Raw genomic sequence first — 11429 nt, 5'->3', positions numbered from 1 at the left:
ACATGAACACACCAAGAAACCACGGCGCAGACGCACCAACAGTTTCCTGTTTCACGTATTTGGTTCCATTGCAGCGCAAACACACTTTACTGCTGTGTCGCATCTCATCACCACAGACTGTGTGACCAAGATCGATACGAGGAAAGAGATCCACATGCACACGTTGAATGTGAATCCATTCATCCAGATGCTTTTTTATTTGCAATTATTTCCCATACATGTGTGATTCAGTCTTTCCATTCAGGTGCCCGGAGGCTCAGATACCGACACGGAGCTATCGTTAGAACTCCTCGAGCTAACTGCCATTTGCATTTTGGGTTCACACGCTCAGAGGAGCTGTCAAACTCGCTCCGACTCACCACGTTCTGAGCCAACCGCGCATGTTCTCAGGCGAAAATAAATGAAAAGTCAGCAAAAAAGTTTGAGGAGCGAACTCCCCAAATGAAGACATAAAATTGTCAGGAAATGATCTTCTGCAGATCTGCTGCATATCTGGGTCATGAAATCAGCGGTAAAGTAAAAATGGCATCTGGAAACATTTTTGGTAGAAGCCTCTTTTAGCCCACACCCTGACCATCTGCAGTGACAGCATTCGCTCACACCTTTGCAGTGCAGAGCTGAGGTGAGTACTTTGAACACAGTGCCTACAAACTGAATTCTGTCAATATAATATAACAGCACACCAGACCCTCATTCCCTCAACATGCACACCTATGTGTGAAATTCTCTCCTCTTTCGTCGGGAAGGTACACAAAACCCTCATCGCTGCGTCGTTCCGTCTGATCAGAGCTGATTTGCGAAAGGACAAATCCATAAAGTCGAAATTTACTGCCGACACTCGTGTGCTGACGCCAAATCACCCCGATGACATTCAAGCTGTAGCTCAACTTTCCCCAGCACAGCGTTCCTGCAGCACGGGCTGAGCCGCCGCATGGGGCCACTCGATCAGCAGTCAGGTTAAGTTCATAAAACCAGAAAACTAATTATTGCAGATGATTTGTACACGATATGCATCTGAAAAAAAAAAAAAAAAGGAGGATCGCGGGCCAGAAAAGTGCCTTCGGTACGTTCAGCAAATAACTCAAACTGCTGTAATCATTTTATGAGTGGGCGCAAGAACTTTATTCAAGTACAACTCAGAGGATATGTGAACAACACTTTTATAAAGCAACATATAAAACATACATAACACCAGAGCTTCCAAATGATATCATGTGCCGTTCTGAATTCCTTTTTGGCCACTTGGGAGCAACGTTGGTTTTGATTTGGAGTCGTGTTTCTGGCCAGCTGCTGATGGAAGTCCAACATTCACTCCCCTTTTAGCTCCGTTTTGCTCTCTGTTTTGGAAAACGTCTGCTAAATGCTGCACTGTGTTCGGTGTTCGTACAATTGGCTTTTTCAGCAGCAAAAGGGTTGAGCGATAATTCTGTGGGTTCGACACTACGTGCGATGAAGGATAACTGATGGGCCAGTTAACCCGATCACAACATGAATGTGGGGGAATGGCTGTGTTGTTGTGCCTCATGCCTGGAACTGCATCCAAAAGTCTTTCTCTTGAACCTCTTTTCATCTCTACACAAAGAGACATTAACCCCCATACATCAAAACATGACGTGTTGGTCTGCTCCGTCATTAATGCTCCAACAACCTGCTCAAACAACCAGCGCGCTAATCTGTCTCATGCATCTGCCCCTCTTGTTTCCCTTTTTGAGTTATCTCAAGTCCACGTAGCGGTGCGCTCCAAATTCTACATTCTATGTTTTTCCACACAGTTAGAAAAAGCTCTGTTCGGCTCTGTTTGGTAATATGGAAAGCAGGTTCTGTCACTGTTGCAGGTAGAATCTGCAGACAGTCCCCCCTGTGTGTTCTACAGTAGCGTGAGCTGGAGAACACACACACTCATCTTCCTTTCATTTCTTTTGACGAGCACGAGGCTGACGCAGGATGGTGCAGTTTCTCACCTTGGCAGCGGAAAAAAAAATGAACTGGTTCCTGCAGGCAAACAAGGCCCGACTAATCACACACACACACACACACACACACACACACACACACACACACACACACACACACACACACACACACACACACACACACACACACACACACACACACACACACACACACACACACACACACACACACACACACACACACACACAGGCAAGCATACACAGGGCGGCGTATTAAACGTGCAGAAATAAACAACACATCTTAATACCTCAGCTTACCGGCTGCGTAGTGTGAATATACACACACACACAATCATGAAACGAGCCCGCACACACACACACACACACACACACACACACAAAACACTTGTTTTCGAGGCAGATGATTTGTGCCAGGAGGTGACAGGCAAGTGATGCGATGTGCTGATACAGACTCTATTCTGGGAAAGTGCGCTCATTGCTCAAATGCCACCGCATAACGGTGAGTGCACCCTCGCTCAACAACAACCTAATGCAGACAAGATCAATTCCAATAATCACACATGAGGGCCTTGTACAGGGAGCAAGGTAAACAAGGTAAACATGAACAAGAACGACAACTCTGACTTCAAAATTACAATTAATGCTTGAATGCCAACGCTCGTTTGTCATTTGATTTCAAAGCAAGTTGAAACAGAGTTTTCTCCAAATGATCTCCGGCCAACCTGCAGCCGCTTTTCCCGAAACTAAAAATCGAACTTATTCAGGATATTACTTCGCATGACAACCGTCTACTACTACAACTATCAGTGTCGTCTTTCAAAACACTGCTTCAAATGGATTTCAAGCACATTTCTACTGGAGTTTGTTAAACGTCTTCTGACATTTGTAATCTGTTGTTAAAATCATGACTGAGTGCTACTCAAGTTAAATGTACTTCTTTATCTGCCTGTTTCTGTACTAGAATTATTGTGTTTCTGTCAATTTGTCTTCATAATTCAGAACGCCACTTCCTGTTCTTCGTCTCTCTCTCGACGGCCAGCTGAATTAGCATTAACAGCTGAACTGTACTGTAAATTGCCAACACTCACACACAGGAGGAGAGACAGTTCAGATGAGCGTGGACACTTATAATAATGTATGAATAATAATAAGTCGATGTAAATTGATCTCATTTTTCCCACTAATTGTAATGACAGCCATGTGTCTCTGTTTAAAAATGTCCCTTGCCAGAGTCCCCAGGAAATCACACTGTGCGATACGCAATCAGAATCCTGTTCAACATGCTCCTGTTTCACCATATCGCATATCTTATTTTTAGGAGTTGGCTCAATCCATGTCATTACACTTTTGACGTGGCTAAAAGTGTCTTTTAGTCCGCAGGAGTTTGTCCGTTCCTAAATCGGTCCAAGCTGCTCTCGGTCCAGCGCCTGTGGTGCGAGGCCCATGCCGCTACAGTCAACAGGTTGCTGAGTTCATGCGCTCGAGGCAAAGTGTGCTGTGCCCGGGCTGGCTGAGCCCCAACTGTAACCCAGCCACTTGCAGAGTGCTTAATCCACTTAACACCCGAGACCCAGAAAATAAACCTGGATGACTGAAAGGCCTCTGCACTTCTGTAATGTGCTGTTCGACAGTAACCTGCAAATATACCGAGCGGACCTTTTGGCCAATGACTGCACTGAACTGCCGCTGAAGTGAAAGCATTCACCCATCAAGCTACGGACAGTTTTTAAACCATCGCATGTGTGGGAAGTTTGCCTTCATAAAGCACGACACACACAACAGGTCTCCCACCTTGTCTGAGAGTCTGACAGGCCTGGCGCTCCAACTCAAACCGCAGGGCTCTCTCCTCCATGTCCCTGCTGATTGGAGCAGGGTCGATGCGGACGCCAGGCAGGTGTTCCAGCATGGCGCTCAAACTGGAAGATTACTCTGAATGACACTCGGGCGCAAAGAACACAAAAAAGCAGGAAGTGGCCTTCAGCTCAATCCAGGTGTTGGGATTTAGGCTGCTGTCACAAGTCTGTACATCCGCAAAAACTGAATCCTCTTGACGGTTGTAATGTTGCTGTGGAGGAATTTTGTTGAAAGCAAAGTAAGGTGTTATGAGAAGAAGGGTTGTGCAAAGCTTCGGAAATCACAGACCATCAAAAGGGATTTCTCCTGCTCATCAAAAGTGTTTTGAAAAAGCTCCTTGATTGGATTAGATGAGTGTCCTCTACAACAAAGTCCTCCTTGAATGTATTGTGGTGTTGAAATAAAAAGCATATATATATATATATATATATATATAGATATATAGATATAAAAAGCTACTGTATGAGAGCTACTGCACGGCTTTAGAAGAGCTTCTGCTGTGTTTGCTGCAGCTACAGGACTGAGTAAGACGCGTGTGTCAAATGTCGTTGAATCCGTGATCAAGCAGCCTGTCCCAGCTGCTGCTGTACTCAGTCATTCAGCCGCTGACGGACACAGACAGGCACAGGCGAACACACGCACACACACACACACACAAATGAACACATGTTTTGAGCGGAGCCCCTTTCCTCCCCGCCAAATTCCTCTCACTGAGCACTTCTGATCTGAGCTCAGTGTGGTGTCGATGAGATGCACCTGTGTGAGCACCTCTCTGGCGTCGTGCGTTCAGGCCTAAAATCATTACACACACACACACACACACACACACACACACACACACACACACACACCGCAACACCTGCTTCCACTCTGCATCTTTTCCGTCTGCTTCCTACTCGTTCGTTTGTCTTTCCTGCCGGACTTGTCTGCTCTCCGTTTCCTGCTAAACATGTTTGAAGGACTCAAACTCAGGAACATGTCGAGTACAGCACCAATGATTGCCAGGCCGTCTGCAATCAGCAGTGACACACAACCGGTCGTCTAAACGTAGAAGAACCAAAAAAAAAGGAAGTATAACTGCTTTAAATCCCCACTCTTACATAACAGTGATGCTCTTAGCATTGTGGAGCAAATGTAAAAGAACATAAGGGTCAACAGGCTCAGTCAGTAGCACAGCAGCAGCTTTAAATTTGACACACACATGCACGCTCTACAACAAAGGAAGTGAAAGAAAACAGTCAAACGAGCAAACACGGTCCAGCCGGTCCTTAAAGTGTGCATCCTGCCTGCATGCCTTTACCTCGCTCTCCCAGCTCCTCCTCTCCCGCCTGCTTGTCAGTAGAAAACATCTGTCCCCGTCCATTGACAGTTTCATTCATCACCATTATTAAGGCTCTGTCCCAGGTGACATCAGATAATGTGACATGATGTTAAAAAAGGTGACAATGGCTTTGTTCAGGGTGAAGAAAAACCAAAGCGCTCCCTTCTCATCTGTCGGTTAGCATTACGATGAAGCGCCGCCCGTCATGTTCATATTATGTTGATGAAACAAATTAGGTAGAGGCCTCAGACAAACAAAGAAGTGATTGCAGGCATGAAGGACCGTCTGCGTCTATGGGTGCGTTAAATACGCAGGATGATGCGTCTGCGGTTGTGTTTTTGTATCGGAGGTTGTTTAGACGCAAGATGTGGTGTCCCCCAGGCAAAGAACTCCTCAGTGTGACAAGAGAGGGGGAAACGAAACAGGGCTCTGAGCCGCCATTATTTCAGACCACAACACGGGCAGGGATTATCCCGTGTGCATGTGCAGAAAGAGTGGATCTACATGTGTGTGTGTGTGTGTGTGACAATGTGTTCAACTCTGACTACATCTGTATAATTTACGTAACATTAAGAGTATTATAGAGATTTGTTTGTGTCTGACTCAGTCCCTATAAAGGAGTGTACTCATATCAGTCATACATGCTGAGATAAAAGCCAACAAAATGCTCAGGGCTCCAAGTGGACTGTAAGTCTCTCTCCCCCCCCCAACAGAGCTCGATCCTGCTCCGTCAGTGGGGGGAGATATTCGTCTCTAAGTAGCGGTTTGGAGAGGTAGATATGCTGAGGCCCTGTGGAGGGGAAGGAGGTATTTTGCTAATATTTGTGGAAGTAATTAAATATCTCTACAACTGCTAAACCGGCGGCAACCGATGCAGAAGTGTCTGAAACGTGAATTCTTTCTACTGGCCAAAGAGAAGTCCGGTTGTATAGAAGTCTGTGGGAAAATGACTACTTCCCACTTGATGTATCAGTAAACATTGTAAACAATGAGTTTATGGTCTCAATCGCTAGTTTTAAGTGTTCTTCAAAACAGCATGTGAAGCATCATTTCTTGTGTTCTGGGGTCATAAAATTGCACGTTGGGTCCAAAACTAGTACTTCTTCTTCAACAGGATTCAGTGGCATGCATTGGTGAGGTTGCATCCAACTGAAACCTCTTTCCAAAGCGTGACGGAGAACTACGGTGGCCTTCAGGTGACATAAAACCGGGAAAGGCTCTACAGCCTGGTGCGTGTGTGTGTGTGTGTGTGTCCTCTCTGGGCTGCTGTAGAAACATGACTGTGAGGAAGACCTCCTCCCTATGTTGATATAAACCACTTAGTTTCAGGTCATTCTACACTAATGGGAGCATAGTTGTGAATATTATGTTCCATTTCTACAAATAAATCCCCCTAAATGTTACACACTGCTCCTTTAAGTTGCTACATGCACACAGAGGCTCCTCAAACTCACGTAGGAACTCTTCCTCATATTCTAGTTTCTTCCTCCCGAGTACTCCTGCCCCCACAGTTTCCCCACGATACCCCACTACCGTTCCTCACTTCAACCAACCCTCCTCTGATATTACATCTCTCTTTGCTCTTAACCTCTGTACTCTCTCCAACTGGTCGAAATAGCAGGACCAGCTGGCCTCATCGCTAAATCCAGAACCTCGTCATCTGTGCACAGTGGGGCTCGGGTTGCACAGACCTTACACACACACACACACACACACACACAAACACACACACACACGGGTTATTCAGGGCTGATTCACAGGATTTGAAGGGGTCTACAATGAAATTTGGGTCCAGGTGGTGTTCAGTTCATGAACCGTGGGTTCACGTGAGTTTGTCTCACAGAGAGCAGCGCTGGTTGCAGTACTTGTACTGGCCAGAAGGTGGAGACATGCACGTACTTTAACACAGAGGGCTCCACAGGGCTTCTAACTGGTACAGTCCTTTGCCCACATGTATCAGATTACTGTGTCAGCTGTTTACTTACTGTAGCAGACACATTCATATTGCACTCCTGACACACAAAAACAAAACACAACATCCCCGCGCTGTGTCCTTCTGAGGGAAAGAAAAAGAGAGCGAGAGGAAGATACGATTTCTTTCTTCATCCATTCAGTGGAAAAAGGGTTTACACTTAAGGCACCGTGTCCTTTGTCTTATTATTGGGATCGCTCTGCGTAAATTAAATATTTATTTCTGCTGCAGAGTTTACTTTAATTGGTCAAACGCTCATGCATATATCCACTGAATGGAAAAAAGCAGCGGAAAACAGTGCTATAAATATCTCTTTTACAGTCACCTAACATGGGGTTAATGAGTCAAACCAGACTACACATGAGTCATGACAGAAAACAAGTAGTCTGAATGATCTCCATGATGTTACGCTAACAGAAAGATATTTCCATACAAATACATGGATTCAGATTTCAAGTAGTGGAGCACACTGCCACAATATTAAATGCACATAAAATAGCAATATTCTTTTGCAATAACTGCGTCATCAAATCCAAGCACCCACAACAAGACACACTGCCTCCAGCTAGAGACAATTCAACTGTGCAAAAATGTCGATATGAGTTACAGCTATCGTGCCAGACAAATGTGCGAATACCGTACATATTACAGCCCTTTACTGCAATACGCTTCAACACTAACAAACAGTGTCTGGCTGTTGTGCCCTTGTAAGGCCAGTCAGTGAGCAACAAGAAAATATCCCCCATTAGATGTGCTGATTGGCAGCGATTGAGCTTTTAAACGACTCTACTTGTCAGCTCTCACTGGCTCCGTCTTTGTTGTGCAGATTAAAAATACTACAGAGCAGGTCTGTTGCAAGTCGTTTGGGCTGGACGCTGCCTCTGGGGGGTGTGGCTGAGATCCCAGGAAGAGAGAGGCTGCAGGTTCAATCGGACCCTATTTACACCATTAACATGCAATCTCCATCCGTACACAGGGCTGCTCAATTCACACGTGATGGTCTGCAATATCAATGTTAAAAAAGCATTTCTGCATAGTGTTACTAGTTCCTTTAAGAATAAGTGATGCATTTCATGTATACACACACGTGTCTGAGTGTTTGGGTCAAGTTTAAGGTCTTTGCACTTTGCTGTGTGTACGTCCCTTTCCTCGAGTTTGAGAGTGTGTGTGCGTGAGCAAGCTCGCCGCTGAGAGTGTGTGTGCACTTGGAAGACGGCACTAGCTGTTTATAATGAGGTAATGGGAAGGCCGACCTAGTATGTCTGAAATGTAAACTCTAGCAGCAGCTAGCAGCAGCAGCTGTACAGATGCTGGAAAAACACCAGCACACAAGACACCCTCTCTCCCCCCTCTGGGAGCATTTACTTCTTTTGCATCTTCAAACAGTTCATTAGAAAATAGTCTTGGTGATTTCACAATGTGCGTGCCCCCCCCCCCCCCCTTGAAGAAGTTAGAAGCAGTTTCATTTGGAGTTTAGAGCTGCCAAACTTTAAAAAGCCACCTACCATCCTTCCTCTGTCTGACTGGCAGCAGGTTGGGGGCGGGCTGCAGGGACAACTCTTGCAGCTCATTGGCCACGGCTTCACTCTGAGGGCTGAAGACACCTGCGTCTGGTCGCTGCCCAAAATAGGTCTCCATGGTTACCGGGGGATTCAGAGTGAGGCTCGCAGACTGACCTAGGAAGCGAAGAAACGCATGAGCCTGTAGTTAACAGTGAAGACTTAACAGAAGGTAATGGACACCCAGCGTTGACAATGGGCCGATGAGCTGCTGTATAAAAGAAACAACAACGCTCTCCGTGGCAACACATTACATAATCGGCCTCTGGCACCTCGGGGAGGAAAGGTAAACCCACACTGTGTTCAGCTCCAATTTACTGAAGCTGATAATCAAGATAATCAATATTCTATATAATATTTACTAACAGCGTGTGAGTTGGTCACTGCATAGATATTAAGAGTGATCCTTCTCTTTAGTGCCATACAAAGTGTGTTGATGTAGTAATGTTTACGCAGCTTGTATAAGAGCTTGTATAAGAGCTTCAACCACATCTTTTGTCATCTCTATTTATCTAGAGACAGAAAAAAAGGATCACATGCGTTTTGTCAAATAAAGTACTGCCTAACATTTGTTCAGTTGGTTGTAAACACACACACACACACATAACAGGGTTTGGCTCCTGAAAGCTGCCAAAACCAATGATAAACTGAGCTAAAACCGAACCCTTTGTCATCACTATATCTCGCAAAAAACTTCAACATGCCATTAATGTCAAACATGAAATATTATGAGCTGGACAATACTCAGCCTTGGCTCTAACTCATGTATGGAAAGAAACGCAGATTATTTCTTTCTCAGTTTCTCGTTCTCAAAAAGGGAAGTCTTCCAACTTTTAGCTGACAAACCTGGATTCTAATGACGACTTGAACTTGAACAGAGAATGAGTCATCACACAGATTTTCCACCTAAATTAGAGCAATGCTCATAACTACAATGTCTGCAAAGAGTCATGATCATGTTACAGTTTCTTTTTTTTACCAATTTTGGATTTGACCTGAGAGAGAGCTCGTCTCAGCTCATTACCTCGAGGAAATATCGTCTTCCTACAATGTTGCTTCAAAATGTAGCGAATTGTCCAACAAAAAAACAAACACTTGAAGAGGCAGCATCATTAAACCGGTGCAGCTGTTATTTTCGTCCCACCAAAAGCAGCACTGTGACTCACTTCACTGGCTTAATGTAGCTCCAGAATATCCCGGCCTGTTTGTGTTGGAATGTAAACAATGCATCGAGTGCACGCTCTTCACACTGTTAAGTCAATAAAAAACATTTCCAAATAAAAGTTATCCCTGTAACATTTGATTTGGTAGTAGTTGCATACTTGAGTTTAAAGACTATTTTTTTGTCTTATTCTAAGTTTGTGTGTTGTTTTTAAAAGACCGGACGTCAGAAGAATGTAAAGCAAGAAAGACATTGAGTGAATAGCTTCACTCAAATCTACAGCCAGATTTGGGATTAACCATTTTAACAAAGAGTAGTGAACACACAGAGTTTCATTTTTTTGTTGATTTAAACTGTCAATGATGATGAAGACAGCCTTCCACAGTTTGTTGTTCAATAACTAACGTAAAAATGAGGCCCAGCAGCAGCTGTCAACAAGGACTTGACAGTCTGCGGTCCACACGCAAAGCGAGCATGCAACTGCGCTGCATTACGCCGCACGCAGTGCAGTCACTTGTGTTGTGAATACGTACCGTGGCACTATCTTTGTTCCTGCATGGTTCCCATGTTACTGCCTGCTTCAAACGGATTACAATCAAAAGACTCGCGGAGTTTTGGGCTAGTCCCGGGAGGCTGACAAGTTTGTGCGATAAACTTTGTGAAGTCAACCAGGGTGGGACAAAATATAATTTCCTGTTAAAAAACTTTCAAAATACAACTCTTATTGTCTACCATAACAGGAAGTGAAACTTTGAGATAATGCTCACAATTGTTTTGAAAGAAACACCGCTTAACCTCCGGTGTTGTCACGCAGCATCATGAGAGACTTCCTCCGGGGGGCGGCAGAGCCCACGCGCCGCGACAAATTCCCCGTGGACGCGAGACCGACCGACCAGACAGACCGTCTCATATGTCAGTCGTCTGCTTATTCTATACAGTCCATGGTTGTCTGTCCGTAGCACTCATCTCGTGATGAAAGTGAAGCGGTCACACGGCTATAAAGGGTTAGTCCTTTTTATTTCGGTGGGAGTGGCACCTCCTCTTGGGTCGACAGTGAAAAGTTGAAGTAACACTCACCTGTCCTGATAAAAGAGGATGCACCCTTACGACGTTGAGTCTGTTACTTAAAATACAAATAGCATTGTTTGCAGCAGCCAGAAGCCAGGTGGTGAAAGGTTCAACAAATTAAAGGGAGAGGGAGAAATTCCCCTGAGCATCGTCTTATGTGTGTGTGGTCAAAAAATGAGCTGTGAGGGCCCCAAACATAAACCCCCATTTATTTCACTCTGCCCACACTTGGTGTGTTGGATTAGTACCTGGCTCCAGATATCCTGCGTGGTTATTAATTTATGCACAGTTGAGAAATGTAAGCAGAAATCATAAAATATCTGAACCTAATTTGGAGTCATAACATCTCGCATATTTGAAATGAATATTCGAGAAACATTTATGTTTTTTAAAAATTATCATTTAAATATACTTCCACTTCTTGCTATGGTCAAAAAGCAACCGCGAGAGGGCGACAAAATCAACAATACAGGCGCGTCGGGGACTAGGGGGGAACCATTCTTTCGGTCGCAGAACTGGAGGCCAATATTTAAGACGGACCAACATGGCGGCAAAACAA

This window comes from Melanostigma gelatinosum, assembly GCF_949748355.1.
Source record: "Melanostigma gelatinosum genome assembly, chromosome: 13".
NCBI classification, from domain to species: Eukaryota; Metazoa; Chordata; class Actinopteri; order Perciformes; family Zoarcidae; genus Melanostigma; species Melanostigma gelatinosum.
Note: the sequence above shows the minus strand (reverse complement) of the source record.